We start from the raw sequence: 17,122 nt of genomic DNA on the forward strand, positions 1-17,122 counted from the left end.
TCAAGCTACTTTGGTCCTTAGAATGTGATTTTTAGCCCAGTGTTAAGGGTTCTCTGGTTGGAAAAGCAAGACTGTGCAGCAGAATGACAACTCCAGTAAAATACGCATATTATATTATTAAAACTGTTACCATCTAGAGCCCAGTGGGATGTGTCTGTGCACTACAGACAGCATTACACTTCTGAAAACAAGTCAGAAATTTTTACATGTGAGAAGTAGAACTGCAAGGTATTACCAGACCAGACAACAAAAAGGATGGGTTTCAGTTTTTCTGATAAGTGATCATGTCTGAAGGAACTTATGCTGAAATTGGAGTTGGCAGGGAGGCAGACAAGTATTTCAGTAACTTGCCAATGTTCTGCTAAGTGTTAAGGCATGTGGGTAACAGGTCCTCTTCATGGCTCTATGGCTGAATGGTGAGGTTACATGTGTCTTGTATGCCACTGCAATTACCTTTTTCCAGCCTAATTAATTATGTTCAAGTCTTGTGGCTTTTACATTAATTGTTTTTCTCCTCCTACTGCATGCCAGCGATATAAACCAAAGTAGTTTCTAATATGAAGTCCATCCCACTTTATATAGTGCACGTTTTTGACTACTGCAGCTTGCAATTGCTTTTTTTTTTTCTACTTATCTGCCCTGGAGGATCTGATGTCTGGTTCAAACTGGAATGAAAATAAATTGGTTGTATTTGGAGTGGAGCATCTGGAGTTACTGGATGTTTTCGATATTAAATAAATGAGGGTCACCTTGACTATTTTTATTAAGTTCAGACTGGGAACATTTCAGTGACAAAGAAAATGAGACAGAATGAAAGGCAAAAATGCAGTAGGAGTAACTTCCACATCTAGAGTCTACTTTAAAATACTGTGTTTCACTGACAGGATCAGCTTTACTAAAGTCTGTGGCAGAGGCCAAAAGTAAAGGAATAACTCAAGTAGAAGAGTTCACTGGGGGGAAAAATGCAATGGAAGGAAAGTCCTCAATGTTTTTGGGAAGTAATAGGTGGGGTGAGGCTTTTGGAATAGCCAATATATTTTGTTGGATTGACAGATACAGAAGGAATTGAATGGTTAGTCTTTAATAATGCAAGTTCTTCTTCAGTTCTGAAATAGAAGTGTCAGTCTTCATCCTTAGACCTTAATAACTACAACACCACTACTATGACAAATATCTGGTGTCATTACAATGTTTTAATTAATTTCTGTTTGAAAGGTCATAAATAAAAAGCTGATAATGGAATGAATAGCTTTGTCCTTTTAATTTCTTTGAAGATCTAGAACTGAGCTAGTCAAACTTCACTTTCCAATTTCATAGGCCTCCCAACTTCCACAGATTAGTTTTAATGTTAATGTTATAATTACATTTGATGCTCATCATCTTTACATATAATTTTCTTTGATTTCACACTCTTTTGCCACTTATAGTCCTGTTCAGGAGCGTCTGCACCAACTTTGTATGAGTTCTTTTGCCCTTCAACTGAGGCACATTACTATCCTCAAAAGCAAGGTGGTACTTCTAAATATAGAAACCTAATTTAGATTCTGCTGTGACAACTAGCAGTCCATTTCTTTTTCATTACAATGATGAGGTATTTATTGCTGAAGTCCATTGATATGTTACTTAAATCATCTTTCAGCTTGAAGGCAGAGAAGAAGCTGCCAGTATGGGGGGAAGGCACAGTTCTTGTAAACACACTTTACTTGGTTGGAGAGGTCTTCCACAGCCGGAATATCTCTGTTCTGTCTCCCTGTATTTTCTTCTATCATTAAAGCCACTATTAGAGCCACTTAATGCAAAGCATCTTTACTGAAATAAACTGAAATCCATGGATGTATTTTTCCTTATCCCCCTTCTCTGTAAGACTGCTAATCCTGAAAATAAAGTCAGGTGTAACTTGGTTATAGAGAAAGACTGAATAATGACTGGGAGAGAGAAATGCTAATTTTGTATGCAGGTATGCCAGAGTGATTTTTTTTTTCATAAGGGGAGGTAGTTCTAAAAGTAACTGTTCTTCTTTCTCAAAAAGTTCTTAGCTTTTATATTCACTGGAAAACATCCCAGTTCTTTTTTTATGTAGCAGAACAGGTTGGGGGGGGACACACGTGGCGAGGTGCAGAAAAGGTGATGGTTTCTGCTTTTTATAGGCCAAATGGCTATGTGATTCACAGCTGGGATTTTTGACCAGAAATGGGTCATTCATTTTATAGATTCTCCTGAAGTAATTCACTGTACAATGTTACAGCACTGTGAAATGGAGGGGGGGGGAAGTGTCCTAAAGATTTAGTGCTTGCCCTATTGTCCAGCTCCATTTGTGGGTCTTGGTCTGAAATAGCTCTCTTTCAGAGAAAAATAAAAACCTGTCAGAGAGAGTTACTCTTTTGTTCCCTCAATACCTACCTAATGTAAAGCTTGTTCTTGTTGCTTTGGGGGTGGGGAAGGGAGTAAAGTTCTTAAAAACATTTTACAGATATGAGAATATAAAGACCAAAGGGAGGCTTCGTTTTTAAACTTCCATCCATTGCTTGCTTTATATCTTGAATAAGCACAGCGTGAGGATATCTTAAATAGGAGTAAAAAACAATCCAAACTTTTGAATAGTCCTAGATTTAAAGCTGTTATCTGATTTATTGATAGTTTTGTATCAGTTATGCCTGGCTTGTTGGGCCAAGAAAAAGAATAAGTTAAATAGTAAATTGAAATACTGTTACACAAAAAAGCCGAACATGATTAGGAGAATTATAAAAGAAATAAATTACAAGAGCTGTACTAAGTTGAAAGGCAAAAAAATTGACAGTGTGTCTCATTCCCACATGCACATGCACACTTGCAAGTGGCAAAACTGCTCGGAAGGGGTGCAGAAGGGAGGAGGGTGTGGAGCAGAACAGTGTGTGGGGACGGGGCCTGGGTGATTTCTGCTTCTTGTAGAAAACAGAGGAGTGTTGCCTGGGGGTTTGAGGTGTGTTTCCAGCTACCAGAGGGGATGTGTAGGGATAACACACAGAGCTTTCTATTTTTGTTGATCCCCTGCCAGCTCTTTCACCTGTTGGGTCTCTCTTGCCCTTCTGGTGGTTCTTTTCCTGCCCCCCGTGCCTTCTCCTCCGTTTACATCTCCCTTTTTCTTCAGTGCTGGGTGCCAGCAATGGGGAGAGCTTTTCTGTTCTCATCTCTGAGGCCACAACCCTCAAGAGTCAGGAACAGTGATTGCCAGGAAAGGAAACAGCTCCTTGCTTTGCAAGCATTTCTCACTCAAATGTCTCTGAACTCATATTTTTTTTGGCCTCTAACTGTGCCAAATTTGGATAGACTTCCATGGGAATAACCAAAGCAGACATCTTTGACACATCCAGTTTGTTATAAAACACTGGGCTTTTAGTAGAGATCAGCAAAGCCAGCATAGGACCCTTTCCCAGGGGGTTGGAAAGCAAATCTTGTTTCTTGAGTCGTGTTTGATTTGAATGTAATTTATGGACAGCATTTGAACTTGAGTATGAGATGGTTCCTGCTGCTATCCACAGCTGTTCTGAATGAAGGGTTGAAATTCCTTTAGACAAAAGGTTTCAGAAGTCAAGCAGCTAATAAGTAGTTGCTGTGTAACTGGTGAGTATATCAAGGGAGTTTTGTGTGTGTCCTTTTTAAAGGCAAGGACTTGAAACAGATGAGAGTTAATAATCAAGGGAACAGTGGAGGAAACCTGAAAAATGGCAGATTTAATAAAAATGACTAAATATAGTATGCATGAAATTACTAATACAGTTCAAAAGTGAAGAGGAGAAAAAGCCAGAAAAGCTGAAAGGCTCAAGATGCAACAGGCAATGAGGCTGGAACTTAAACCAGTTCCAAGAACTAAGGGAGGGCTGAGGAGTTGCATATTTCTTGGTGGGACTTTTGATGTTGGTGAATGGGAAGATAAGAATGAGAAAGCTGAGAAAGATCCTGAAGGGATTTGAGTGGGAGTGGGAAGGAGAGACTCCATCATTAGCCTTTGTGATAGGATAAACGGCAGCAAATTTTCTTCTGTGGTGGATTACAGATGTGCATATCACACTGGAGAATTACAGAGTAAGTGCTGTGACAATCCTAAGTGGGAGTGTGGTACCTGGAGGAGACTGCCCTGGGGGATAATTCTTCCAGGGAGGCTCTGCCCCCAAGTACCTGGAAAAATTGCCTTTAGAGAGAGTGGCTGGTACAATGGCTGGGAACTTCAGTGTAAGGAAAAAGGCTTTGACCAACAATGAAATCTCCATTCAGACCTCAACTTGTAGGTTAAACACTTGTTTCTGTCTCGGCGTATGGAGAAGTGTCAGTGGGTAGAAGACTAGTACCAATTGAGAAGGAAAAGAGCTCCAGGACTGAGGAAAGTGATAGGCACTGCAGCTAGGGAAGGGTTAATGGATAATGGCATGTGGTTACTAAGAAATAACTGAAATGTTGAGAGCCTGGACAACAAAACATAGAAATCTAAGCTGCTTATAGAGGTTGGGATATAAAACATCTGAAGGGTGGCAGAATGCTCTTAGTAACTGGACTGGAGGTGTTTAAAATGCTTTGTGCTGTTCAGAAATAACCTAACTAAAGGAAAAGCTGTGCAGTAGTAATTATATAGTAGATTAGAAAAAAAACTTCAGTGTAAAAAGGACAGCCCAAAATCAGTTTGGCTCAAAATCGCTTTGGAAAAAGATGACAGAAGGAGCAAAGAATCTGTGTTGGCCCCAGGGTTAAACTCAAATAGGGATAGGAATCTTTGTAGTGTTGTTAGATAAATACTGCTTGTTATCAGGTGGTTTACTTTCCCAGGTAGAGATAAGAGAAGAAGTGATAGGGCCAAGGTATTCCTGGATGTGATTGCTGGCAAGTTCCTTCCTCAAACTAGTCACTGAACCAACAGGAAGTCAGCGTTACTTTAGACTTCGTTTTGAAAAGCAGTGAGGATATTCTAGAAAAATAACTTTGGATTGAGGATTCAGTTTCACTTTGTGCTTTATCAGCTGCTGAGGGAGCTGGGCTGGCTTCCCTCGCTCTGCCCCCGAGCTGATCCGAGTAGTCACGGAGTTACATCAGCAAGGTGACTCCAGTGAAATGAGTCACCCGGGTGGGGGGGTGAGCTGCCATGGATCAGGCTGCCAGAGGAGAGACAGAGCCAGTGCTGGGGGCTGGTGAGGCATTCAGGCAGTTTACAGTTAATCAGATCAAGTGGAACTTAAAATCGCACCCTTAGTAGTCGTGGGGTTGATTCAGTTTTAAATATGTGGAAAAAATACAGGGAAGTTGGTTTGGAAATTTTAGGTTTCGAATCTTAGTGGGAAATTTAAATAAGCAAAGCTGGTCACAAGTGTAAGGAGCCTCAGGACACGATTTCTTCAAGTTACAGATATGTAAAGCTTGTCTGAAAACTGAATTCCCAGTAAAGAGTTATCCTGATCTGCAGACCAAAATGGGTGAATAGTCAGGCCAAGGATGTATAGTGAGACTAATGCAGGAATCCTGCAAGTAGTGTCAGAGGGGACACAGGGGTCAGGACAACTTAATTCTGGTTTGTTTCTAAAGTAGAACTCAATCTTCCAAATGGTGTGAAAACAAATAAAAGGAAGGTTTTGCATGGTGAGAAGGTTAGAGAATAACAATGATACACAACTAAAACTTTAAGTGTTTTTGGCTTTTCAGTAAGGGCAATGATAACTAGGAGGAAAACACAAGATGTATGAGAATAAGAGAATGGAATTTCTGCTACTACCAGAGGGAACTTAAGGATCGTAAAATACTTAGACCCATAGAAATTTCCATCTCACAATTAGGAAAGAATTAGTGCTTATTGTAACTATTTTAGCTCATCTTTCCTTCAGGGTGGTACCGAGGATTGGAAAAAGCAGTGCCAACATAAAGAAGGGGGAAGGAACAATTAGACAAGCAATTAAAAGCCTGTCAGTCTATCCTCACAATATGTAAAGCTTTGGAAGGCATTGAGGGGTGTGAGCAGGAGATTAAAGAAAATGAAGTAGACTACAATATACCTACTTCAGAGAGTGAATTTTACTGACCTTATACCTGTCTTTGAGAAGAATTAATTTTCTAGACAAGGAAGGCCAGCTCATGGCCTTCAGGTCAGGGATGATCTGCCAGAACCTTTCCCAAGGTCTGCAGGTAAATCTTCCTGTTCGGCTCCATCGGTGGGAATGCGCAGGCTGGGATTAGTGCAGGCAGGGAAAGCTGGTATCTCACAGCTCTCAAGATTATTGCCAGAATATTTGCTGCCAGGGAGCGAGGTCTTGAGACTCTCATTTGCATTGCAGCCCCTCAAGGATCGATGATTTGTAGCTGCTCAGAGAGGCCGTGAAATAGGTGATGTTGGTCAGAGAGATATATGGCATAATAAAGCCAGACTTAAATATGTCAGTAATTTGGGCATGTGTTTCTAAATGCTGTTTTATTTGGGAGAGGTGAGTGACTCTGTGGATATTGTAGAATCATAAGACCAAAAAAGACCTTGAAATCATCTAATCTAAATTAAGGCAGTTAAAACTTGTTGTGTCTGCTGGAGAGGTTAAGAAATTATTCCTTGCAGCATCCTGTTTTCATAGCTAGAGACACACCCAGCAGTTTTCCCCTCCCAGTCTCTTCAGTCTGTATTCACCCATGGTATTTTCCAAAACTATGCTTATTTTATTGTACATACCTGTCTTAAAGAACAATATCCAAAACTCTGCTCACTTTGTAGTACTATAACCGAGGCTTTATGAATGCAGAACACAGGTTGTACTAACATTTATATATCCCAGTATTGTGTTTATATTTTTACAGCGTGATGCTGTTAACTCATAGCCCATAAATTGAACCTAACCTCTCTTTTTTTCTGGGGAATTTCTCCTTAGCCATTCAGTATTTCTGCTGTTGAGTTTTGCCTACGTGCAGTGTTTTGCATGTCATCTTTTTTCTCAGATCGCTTGTCCAGTTTGCATTTTTGTCCTCTAACATAATTTGCAGTCCCATCAAGCTGGTTGTTTGTCAATTTAATAAATGTAGTCTCTGTTCCATCATCTGGGTCACTAATGAAAACAGTGAGTAAGAGCAGACCCAGTGTAGGTGACTTTGGGAACTACATTCTACGTACATATTTTCACAGATAGTTAGTAGTGATTTCTGAATGTTTGGTGGTTTTGTGGGATTTGTTTATTTATTTATTTATTTTATGTCAGGATATAGACCTGCTTCTCAATTCTGCTCTTCTGTTTGTCAAGGAAATTTGCTTTGACATTATGGATGCTATGACATATTTTGGGATTCATGCTGGCTTTTACCTATGGCTTTGTATTCTTCAAAGTGTTTACAAATAGACTGGTTATAGCTACTCTGGGTTTCCTCCCCCTGCCCTTAATCATGGGTTGCTCTTGCCATCAGCACCTTGAAATGCTACATCATGGACCCACTTGAACAAAAACTTTGGTTGGCTTTGTTCTTAGGCAAGAAAATGTAATTAATATAATTAATCTTGACTTTTGTAATGCATTCCGCAGTATGGCAAGCGATGAACAGTCAGAGGAAGACTGGGATTAGTAGCCTGAACAGTACATTAGGTAGGAATTAGTTTATAAGATGATAGCTATGTGGTGTTGAAATAGGTGGAACGGTGGAGTGGTGAAATAGGTCTGTCTGCCAATAGTTGTTAACACATTTTAGGAATGACCTGCTTAGTGTTTTCATCTTTGGACTAATTGATTAAATTTGATTAAATCAATAGATGGTGCAGAATAGGTGAAGCCCTTAACACAGAGAATGGGGGGGGGGTGTTATGTGACTAAAATTGAATGTCCTTGAGGAACAAAGTAATAAAAATGGAACAAAACGTCACTGCATAAAACAGAAAGTGGTGGATTTAGGAGCAGATGGCAAATGTAGATGAGAGCTTATCCAGCGGAAGCACTGGCAAGGAGGAGGTTTGAGCCTTCTGGCCGGTCAGAGGAGCACTGAGAACCTGCTGGGTGATGTTGAGATGGTTGAGGTGTGACTCTGGGATGTGCCTGTGTCCCCACAGAGCTGCCCCTGAGAGTACTTTTAAACTAACACACATCATCCTGCCCAGCTATGCTGGAGAAGGATAAATTGAAGCCAAACAGGACGCAGGGGGGGTGTAGAAGTACAATCTAACGTGAGAGACTACATGGAAGTAGAAAATACAGGCTGGTAACATTGCCATGTATGCTAGTATGGGAGGAATGAGGGAATGTAATCACTGCTATAAATAGATCTTGGAGGTAAATACTGTCTGATACACTATACAAGCGGATCCAGAAGATCCCAAATTCACAATACAGGCCTGAGACACAACTTTGAAAAAATTGCTTCTTTCTAACATACCACAAAGTTTGAACTTTGAAAAGAAATGCATTTCACATTTAGTGGGAAACTTCTAAGTGAGACATATTTATGTGACCTTTCAGGGACCCCAGAGAAAGGAGATGAACAAGATCTGGATCATTTCGATTTTATCTTTAAACTCACAGCTGTCACAGTTTGAAGATGAGTGAATTTATAAAAAGCAGAAAACTTGTTATCTCTGAGAGAAATACTTTGAGCACCATCTGTCCTGTGTTTTCCTGAAAGGAAAAAAAAGTGTTTGTCCATCAAGGTTGCTACTGGACAAGCATGTAGGGCAGATGTGAGAATCTAAAAATAGCATTGCGGGGGGAGAATCCATTATGATATCTAGGTTATTTTCTAATTTGTTTACTAGATAGACTGATGGCGTTTCAACATTATTTCAGCATTATCCTGATGCTGGGATATATTGACTAAAACCCCGTCTGTTCCATCAGACTTTTTATTATCAAGTGTAAACTTTTAACCTCACCTTCTTAGTGGTTTATGCCTATAAGAGTTTTTTTTATTTGAGAAGTTCTCCCAAACCTTTTAATGCTGTAGAGTCAGGAATCAAACCAGTGTACCAGCAACTGTTGTCTGTGTAGGATGTCTGACAGAGCTACACTATGATTATAAAACAATCATAGCAGGAGAAAATACTGCTCAAGAAGGTGAAATATATATTTCTGTGTAGTCTGACACTAGATTGTTTCTCTCCCTGCCTATGTGACACACAAAGGTGAGGTGAACAGTCTGATATTTTTATTTGAGGAGCGTATACTAGCATGTTGTCTCAGTAAGAGGGAGCTTTTTATACAGATAATTAAACCACAGTGCATGAGTGTTGGTTAATATTTAAATCTTAGTGTTTGGAAATATGAAAATACTACTTTTAAGAATACTCTTATGTGTAAAGTGTACATGTTTAGAATATAAAAAGGATGTATTGCCAAACACAGACCAATGTTCAAGTATGACCTTACTCCCAACAAGCTGGGACTGAGAGCACAGAGGCACGGGATCCAAAATGAGTAATCCTCTCCCTCCATGAATGGCCTTTCCCTATTACAGGAATCCAGAAATAGCCAGACAGAAAGCCTGAAGAACTGGCAAATGGGATTCCTGATTTTCTGGAGACAGTGGCAGTAGAAAAGGAGGCAGGAGTAAAAGTTGCAGCCTTTTAACTATTCACCCGAAGACCACATTCTGAATATATTGCAGATTGAATATGCTCATTCTGCAGCTCTTATTGTGCCTGACAAACGGTGAAATACGCTGCCGTCAGTAAAAGGGGGTAAATGTAAACCTAGAGGAATGGCCTTCAGGAGTCTTTTGCTTCTCAGAAACTGACTCCAAATTTATGTATAACAACTTCATTCCCAGGATAACATGAAGCAGGTATTTCCCTCTATCAGCTCCTACAGGATGTGTTCTTTTAAAATACTGCTCTCTGTTTTGATATTTTTTCCAGATTTTTATATTTCACCTTTTGTATGGTTTTGAGGCTTTTGTTATTCCAGATAGCTCCACACAGGAGCTCCTCTTTAACACGTCCCAGCTCTGTTTCAAGAGCCAGTTCCACTCCCTGTAGGCTTTTACTTAACGACGTCGTTCCAGCCTCCTACTCAAGTGACCATTTTCCAGCATGATGTCAGGAATACACTGCATGCCCTGGGTGTGGCGTCAGGATATGGGGAGCATTGGATGTTGCAGGAGTCGTAGGGCTGTGGGAATGGAAAATACCAAATGGTGCATTCTCAGCACTGCCATAACAGAGGAAGTGATGCTGGAGTGAGGCTCCCTTGGAACCGCACCCCGTTTGCGTCCCATGGAGCCAAAGGCTTGTTTCCAGGAGGCATCCCTGGACCGAAGGGCCTGCCAGCAGCCTGAGCAATCAAGGAGCCTGAACTTCAGTGGGAAGCTGATCTTTCTGTGGTGAAGATGCTCCCGAGTTGTTTTGGAGAAGAGCAAATAGAAAAATGCAAACCAAAATACAGTCCATTTAAAAGACAGGAAGCTGACTAAGCTAGTGAATAAGATGCTTTAGACAAAGGAAAGACAGGGAGTGGCAGGGCAGAGGAGCTGAAAAAACAGCAAATTTGGGAAAAAAAACAGTGATCTTGAAATGAAAGTTAACAAACATGTTAAGGGGGTGAGATGGAAAAAGTTGAGGCAGGTATTTAAGCTCTGGGGAATAAAAAACAGAGAGGGACCTTATGAAAGCTGGATTTGTGTGGCTCTCAGGAAGTGAGATGTGCTTCTGAGAGGCAACTGGGAATGTAGTCTGAGAGGGACAGGAAATAGTAGGAGGGTGAAAGGTGGAGTCCAGTTCTGTAATGGACTTCATTTAGTGGGAAGTATGAGAGGGAGGCAGTTGCCGGATGCTGAATCAGAAGAGCAGCACTTCAGTGGGTGTAAGAAGCCTGAAGCTGATGTTCTCAATCAGGCTGTTTTTGTGGAGAAGAGGCTGAGTTAATGAATGTTACGTCCAGTAAGTTCAAGGGCAAAAGGATGCAAGGACATTGTGAATGTTGGTGATAGGGTTGGAAGAAGAAAGTAAAGCCAAGAAATGAGTTGGAGGGAGTTTGGCATCACTGTGATGGAAGCAAGAAGGCTGAAGAAGCACGAATACTGCAAAACATGGATAGCACCCAAGTTAAAAAGGGTTTGATGAATATTGCAGACGGAGTATGGGTAAGAACATTATGAACTTGACGCTGTTGTGCTCGCTTTTTGGAAGACAGGATCTGGTCCCAAGGTTAATGAATGGTGTGGCACATTACCACAACACTTACAAACTCATATGAAAGTCCGGGATTTCATTGTGCAATGATTCGTAGATGAAATGCAGAATGAGAAGGGTTCCTTTCTGCATAGAGTTAAAACTTGAGTGAGTCAAGGGCGGATGACACACAGAGACAGCCAGATGGGAAATAGGAGGCATTGCTTACAAGGGAAGATGAGGCTTCCATAAAGCAGTGGCCAAGCCGCTGTCAAGGTTTCAGAGGTCATTACAGCAAGCAGAGTATTAAGGTGAAAATGGAAAGATATCAGCGAATCAGCTTTGCAAGTGTTGCCAGTAAACTGTTCCTGAAATTGATAAATGAGCCATAGCAGGATCGGGAGATGCTGTTCCTGGAAGTGGAGTGTGTGTGATGGGGCTGCTGAGGGAAGCAGTGCAAACAGTGGATGTGGTGGGCTGGAGGCGTGACAGCATTTTGCGTGGTCTGATCATGTGTGCATTTAGTAAGGCCAGAGAAAGGAGGCTTCAGTAATCAAAAGGCAGAATGAACGTAGGCTGGTGCTCTGAACTGTGGGGATGGGTAGAAAAACATGTTTTATAACAGATCTTTGTTAGAAGGATCTGCACCCAGAAGTGAGAGTGAGCAGGTCACACTTGAAGGTGACGTTGATGTTACTGGATTTGAGTGTTGATGTTACTGGATTTGAGCAAGTGGAAGAGTCACAGCATTTTTCCTCATCTAAAGAGGGGAGAGGACTTGGGAAAACACAAGTCTGTTATAGTGATGCTGGGCTTAAGATGAGACATCCAGAAAGAGGTGCCTGAGATACTGCTCAACATTTTGTCTTTAAACATAAATCTGGGGTTAGAGCATTGTCTGGCAAATAAGAAAACTTATATAGTGCTATTCCCTACAATGATAATGATTTTTTTTTTTAAGGCCATGCATCTGGGTTTTGTTTTTGACCACAATTATTGGTCTCTTGTTGCAGCAGGGGCACTGATTCAGCCCCAAAAATAGCACCAGTTCACTAACAGAGCTTATTCTCAGAGTTGCATTTACAGTACTGGTATGATGGAATAGATGGGGATGAAGTAATGGGAAAAATTGCAGAGTCATGTTGATGCATGCAGCATTAAACCCCATGGTGCTTGCCCAGGGAAGGGTAAAAGTGGTTTTAAAAGTTGACTGAAAACATTGAAAGATAGAAACCGTATTTTAAATCGAATTAATTTGAAATAAACTGTAAAATCAGTTAGTGCTGATATGTGAGTGTATTAATTGTACTGTTGCTTGTGTTCCTTCATCGGGGCTCATGCCCTTGTCCTCAGATTCTCAATTTTGAAAAATTATTATACTAAAGATAGCCTGGTGAAGGTTTTGCATGTCTGATTTGCCCACCTCCATAACCAAAAAAGGAGACTTTAAATGAGGAGTTTGCCAAATGAACTGGCACCTGAACGCCAATTGCTCTATTTCACATGTTGCAGCTCCAGGAGTAATAATTGTTTCACACACATTAATTCCTCCTTTGGACTTTGGCTTTTGCACTTAAGTACACCATCTGAACTTGGTCAGTTTGCACAAATGCATAGTGAGAAAGTTCATTTCTCCACTAACGTGAGGCTGAGCAAAGCTCTGCCCTTGCACTGCATTATTTCTGCAGGACTATCTCTGTGAAACAGTTCTGCTTGCTAAGCAAATGTGGGGTGGCACAGACAGGAAGAAGATAAGTAGAAAAATGCTAATTTAAAAGATGAAGACCGATTTAACTAACCTTCATTTGTTTTAAAGTTTAAATATTTACTCCTTTGCAATATTTGCATGTGCTCTTTCCTGGCCAGCAGCATTGCCCACGTGGGTTTGTCGGGGTGGGGAAGGAGCCCGGTGTGCAGTTCAGGGGGTTCGCTGCCTGCAAGGAGCAAAAGGGGGTCACAGCAGAACTCCCGGTCAGCGTGTGCCATCCCCTCCCGGTGCGGCATTCCCAGTGCGGCATTCCCGGTGGCAGCAGCTCCCAGCAGGGCCGTGGCTCGGGGCCCGGCGCTGGCTGCCGGCCAGCCCGCAAGTGTAGGGGCTGCAGCTGCTGCCGGCCCCTGCCCGCTCAGCTCCAGTGAAAAACCCACCGGGGTTCTGAGGGGGAAAAAGGGAAAGGGGGTGGGGGGGGGGAAGAGCAGCTCTTGAACAACCGTGCCAGAACAACCTTCTGCCTCAAAGCAAACAAAACCCAAACCGAAAGCCTCCAGCGGAGGAAGGCGAAGCCATCCGCCACCTGGAATTCTTCCTGCGGTCACTAAAAATACAAAAGGCACAGTCTTGCCATCCTCACATGGATGGCCTGAGCCCGGGCCGTGCTGCAGCACACCGGGGAAGTTACAACTGTGATTTTAGGAAGGGAATGGTTGCGTTTTTCCGTTGATTTTCATGATTATCTGTAGTTCTAGCGATTATCTGCAAAATAGGGCACGCTGTGTTACCAGTAATACATGTATCCTGTGGCAGCAAGCCAGGACAGTAATTGAAGGTCAGGGATTGTTTGTCGAGTGCAGTTCAGTGTGCTGCCTGATTCCATAGGGGACTGGCAGTACCAAAGAACAAAGGCAGCTCTGTTCTACAAGCTTATAGTATGGCTTGTTTGACAGAGTTCAGGCCCAATTGTGAGAAGAAGCAAACAGTAGTGGAAAACAGTGCTAAAATAATGTAACTACCAAATAAGCCTTTTTAAAATGTATCTTTCTGCAAATGTCAAAACTAACCTTGGATAGACACTCATGTTTTAAATTCTTGTTTAAAATTCAGCTATGCCTTTATATGGCAAATCTGTGTTTTGTTAAGAATATACACCTATGTGTCGTGGTAAATTTAAGTCATTACAATTTAAATGTCACTTTATGTTGCCTTAGTCTACTTAACATTAGCAGTTGCACCACTAGCAACTTCCTTGGGTTTTTATACTCTCAAAAGGTGTTTTCCCACTCAGCAGATTTTTCCTGAGAACATCTTTAAGTGAAACCCTTGGAAATACAGTTGCTGAGTTAGTATTCCATTCGTAGCTGGTGCAACTTGAGAATTTCTAACAAAATCCCTCCATGGTAATGAACTGGTAGTGCTGTGCTGGGTATTAATATTCTTTGTTATTAAGTCGCAGTCTATTAATAAAGCTTTGTCCAAATGGGCAAACTTGCGTGTCCTCCAGACAGTCTTGTGATTTGTATTTTAATAGTGTCTGCCTTGGATATTATTAAGGATTGCCTACTTTGACAGTTGCACTACATACCACACAGCTATCACAGCACCATTAGTTCAAGAGTAGCATGAAGGATGTTGTGCTCTGTAATAGACGTAATTTATTTGTTTGCCCTTCCTGAAATAATTACTAGCATTTGGGCTCTTAAGAGAAATGGTAAAACAACCCCCTGAAACTGTATGAGATAGGTGTGAATCTGTGGGTTGAAATAGTATGTCTTAGGGGTGCTCAGTTCTTCTTGGAGGTAGTCTAAAATGTGCTTTAAAAGTTAAATTGAAGATCATGCAAGAACAGAATTAAGTTTGGAAAAATATTTATTGATTACTTGGCAAAGTGTGAGTTCAGGATATTTCCTTGTGTCAGCTGTTACTGATAGGTTGAGTTTTACTTTTTAGAGGTGGTGAGGCCTCTGAAGAACCAAGTCCATGAAAGAGTGCCCTGCTCACTTGACAAGTGACCCTGTTGGGTGACTGAGAATGGGCACGTTTCTGCTCCAAAGGGGGAGAGGGTGCAAACTGCGACCACAAACACGGAATGAAGGTTGCATTTCACTCTCTGTTCTGCATGACCTGTCTCAGTACTGGTGAAGTGACTCGGGTGTTATTCCCCTCTACCCTAGGAGAGGTCAGCTGGAGAAGAAGAAATTGGAAAGAAATCAGGTCAAAATGGTGTAACTAAGTCGTTTCATTTTTTCTCTGGAGATGAGGCAGTGCAGCCCCACCGTGGCCTGGCTGGGGCAGGAGGTGTGTTTTGGGGGAGCAGAGAGAGTTAGTGAGCCCCATGCTCTGCTGGTGGTAGGAGGTGTCTGCCCTGAGGGGCTGTGGATCTGGTGAGGGGCTGTTGGCAGGGAAGCCGAAGGAGACAGAGGAGCAACTGTCCAGTCTGGGAGGTCAGGAATAGATGGAGGCTGCTCAGGGCACTGCTGCTCCCCGCAGCCTTCCTGCCATATAAGGCTGTCAGCTGCCTTGGACTGGCCAGGCTGGAAGACCACTTAAAAGGGAAAAATCGATACAATAAACCACCTCTGATAGTGTCCCTTCAAAGCAAAATCCAGTTTTGCAGTTATGTGGTTTGAGCACAGGCTGGGTATTGTATAAAACCCACGCACAGGTAGTCTGGTTCCTGCCCTGTGCGCGTGCAGTGTCACGAACTGTTACGGAAGAAAACCAGTTTGCTGGAGAAAAGTGTGTGGTGGGTAAGAGAGGGCCTTCCAGTTCAACTTCAATATTTAACCGTACCCAAGTATTTTATTTCAGAGCTCAGTATTTTATAGCATTCCAATACACCTTTAAGCTTACATCATTTGGAATAATTCAAGATGAGAACAGAGATGTAGTCATGCATTGATTTCCCATTATTCTCATACTTTCTTGGCAAATGACACGCTTTGTATTTTTTCCATGAAGTGAAAAATGTACAGCCGCTTAAAGGTTTTGGAGGAAATAAATGCCTCTATCCTAATCTTCCTTGTGATTATTTTTCCTCCTCCCCCCCCCTCCAATCCATGTTTGTGTATGTGATCTAAGTTCAAGGAGAACATTACAGGTGTTATTGCTAAATTTTTCTTTGGTAATTCCATTTTCTGATTAGTGTCCCATGAACTTTTTTTTTCTGCTGGACTAGAAGTGATGTTTCTGTGTGAACTGCAAACAACTAGTTGGTTAGAGCCATTAAATTCTGTTCAGCAGTGGGAAAACACCTTTAATATTTTTGTGTGTGCGTATCATCAAGGAGAAAATAGGTTGTATGGCGAAATAAGAAAATTGTGCTTGAGAACATCTTCAATCCGTTCCCTGGCTGAGTCCCTGCAGAGGCGGCTTTGGGCTGCGCAGGGGGCGCGGAGCCGCCCCCCGCCCTCTACCCCGGCTGCTCCTGGACCCGCACCAGGCGCTGAGCTCATGCCTGACCCGCCCTTCCTTTTTATTACTTAGTTTTTTTTCTGGGTTGACTGTGGACAGAGCTGCAGCCCTCGCTTGCTGACTTTCCAAAGCCCACCCGTGGGAGGGACAGGGAGCAGCTTTCCAAGGACGGGCCCGGCGCCGCGGGGGCTTAGCGGGGAGGGGGAGCGCTGGGGCTGTAGAGGAGATCTGACTCTTCGGAGCGGGTGCCCCTGGGCCCGCGGGTGCCCCGGCCGCGCTCCGAGGCCGCCCCACACGTGTCCCGCGGCCCCGCCCCGCGGGACGTGTCCGCGGGCCGCGCCCGCCGAGCGCCGCCCCTTCCCGCGCCGCGCTCCCCGCGCCCGGATCCCGCGGATCGCGCCGGCCCCGCGCCCCCGCCTTATGTAAGCGGGGCGTCGGCAGCGCGCCCTGACCCGGCCGCGGGGACGCGCTCGGCTGCGCCATAGTGCTGCCGGCCCCACAAAGGGCGGGCGGCGCGTCCTCCGCCTCCTGCTCCTCCGCCTCCTCCGGCCCCGCCGTCCCCGCCCCCGGCGCGGCCGCCCGGCCCGACCCGGAAGCGGCGCGGCGAGAACCATTTTCCTTGTGAGTTCAAAGGCGGAGGCGGGTGCGGAGGTCCCGCGGGCCGGGCCGGACCGGGCCGGGTCGGGTCGGGCCGGGCCGCGGGGCGCCGGGAGAGGTGCGTACAGACCGACCGGCGGGGCGGGGAGGGGGCCGAATCCACCGCTGGGAGCCGGGCGGGCGGAGGACTCCTCTGCGGCTCCCCCCTCGGGACACACGCACACACCCCCGCGGACACTTCAACTTGGCGAAGGGCGCCTTTGTTTGCGGCGGGCGGCTGCGGGGGCGCGGCGGGGCCGCGGCGGTGCCCACCCGACCCGGGG

At 43.6% G+C, this 17,122-nt stretch overlaps 1 protein-coding gene across 5 annotated transcripts in view; it reads left to right on the forward strand.

The window, feature by feature from the left end:
- The window catches only part of JMJD1C (jumonji domain containing 1C), a 158,130-nt gene that overhangs the window by 80,220 nt on the left and 60,788 nt on the right, over positions 1 to 17,122 (forward strand). The window contains exon 1 of one of the 5 annotated variants that reach the window (XM_017826045.1): positions 16,781 to 16,823. The exons of 3 other annotated variants lie outside the window; for them this stretch is intronic. The gene's annotated coding sequence lies outside the window, so the exon portion shown is untranslated. Of the gene's footprint in view, positions 1 to 16,780; positions 16,824 to 16,896; positions 16,918 to 17,122 lie in introns of those variants that run through there. One more of the 5 variants, XM_017826050.1, reaches the window with a different exon arrangement.

This window comes from Lepidothrix coronata, unplaced genomic scaffold (assembly GCF_001604755.1).
Source record: "Lepidothrix coronata isolate B3197 unplaced genomic scaffold, Lepidothrix_coronata-1.0 Scaffold124, whole genome shotgun sequence".
Lineage (NCBI taxonomy): Eukaryota > Metazoa > Chordata > Aves > Passeriformes > Pipridae > Lepidothrix > Lepidothrix coronata.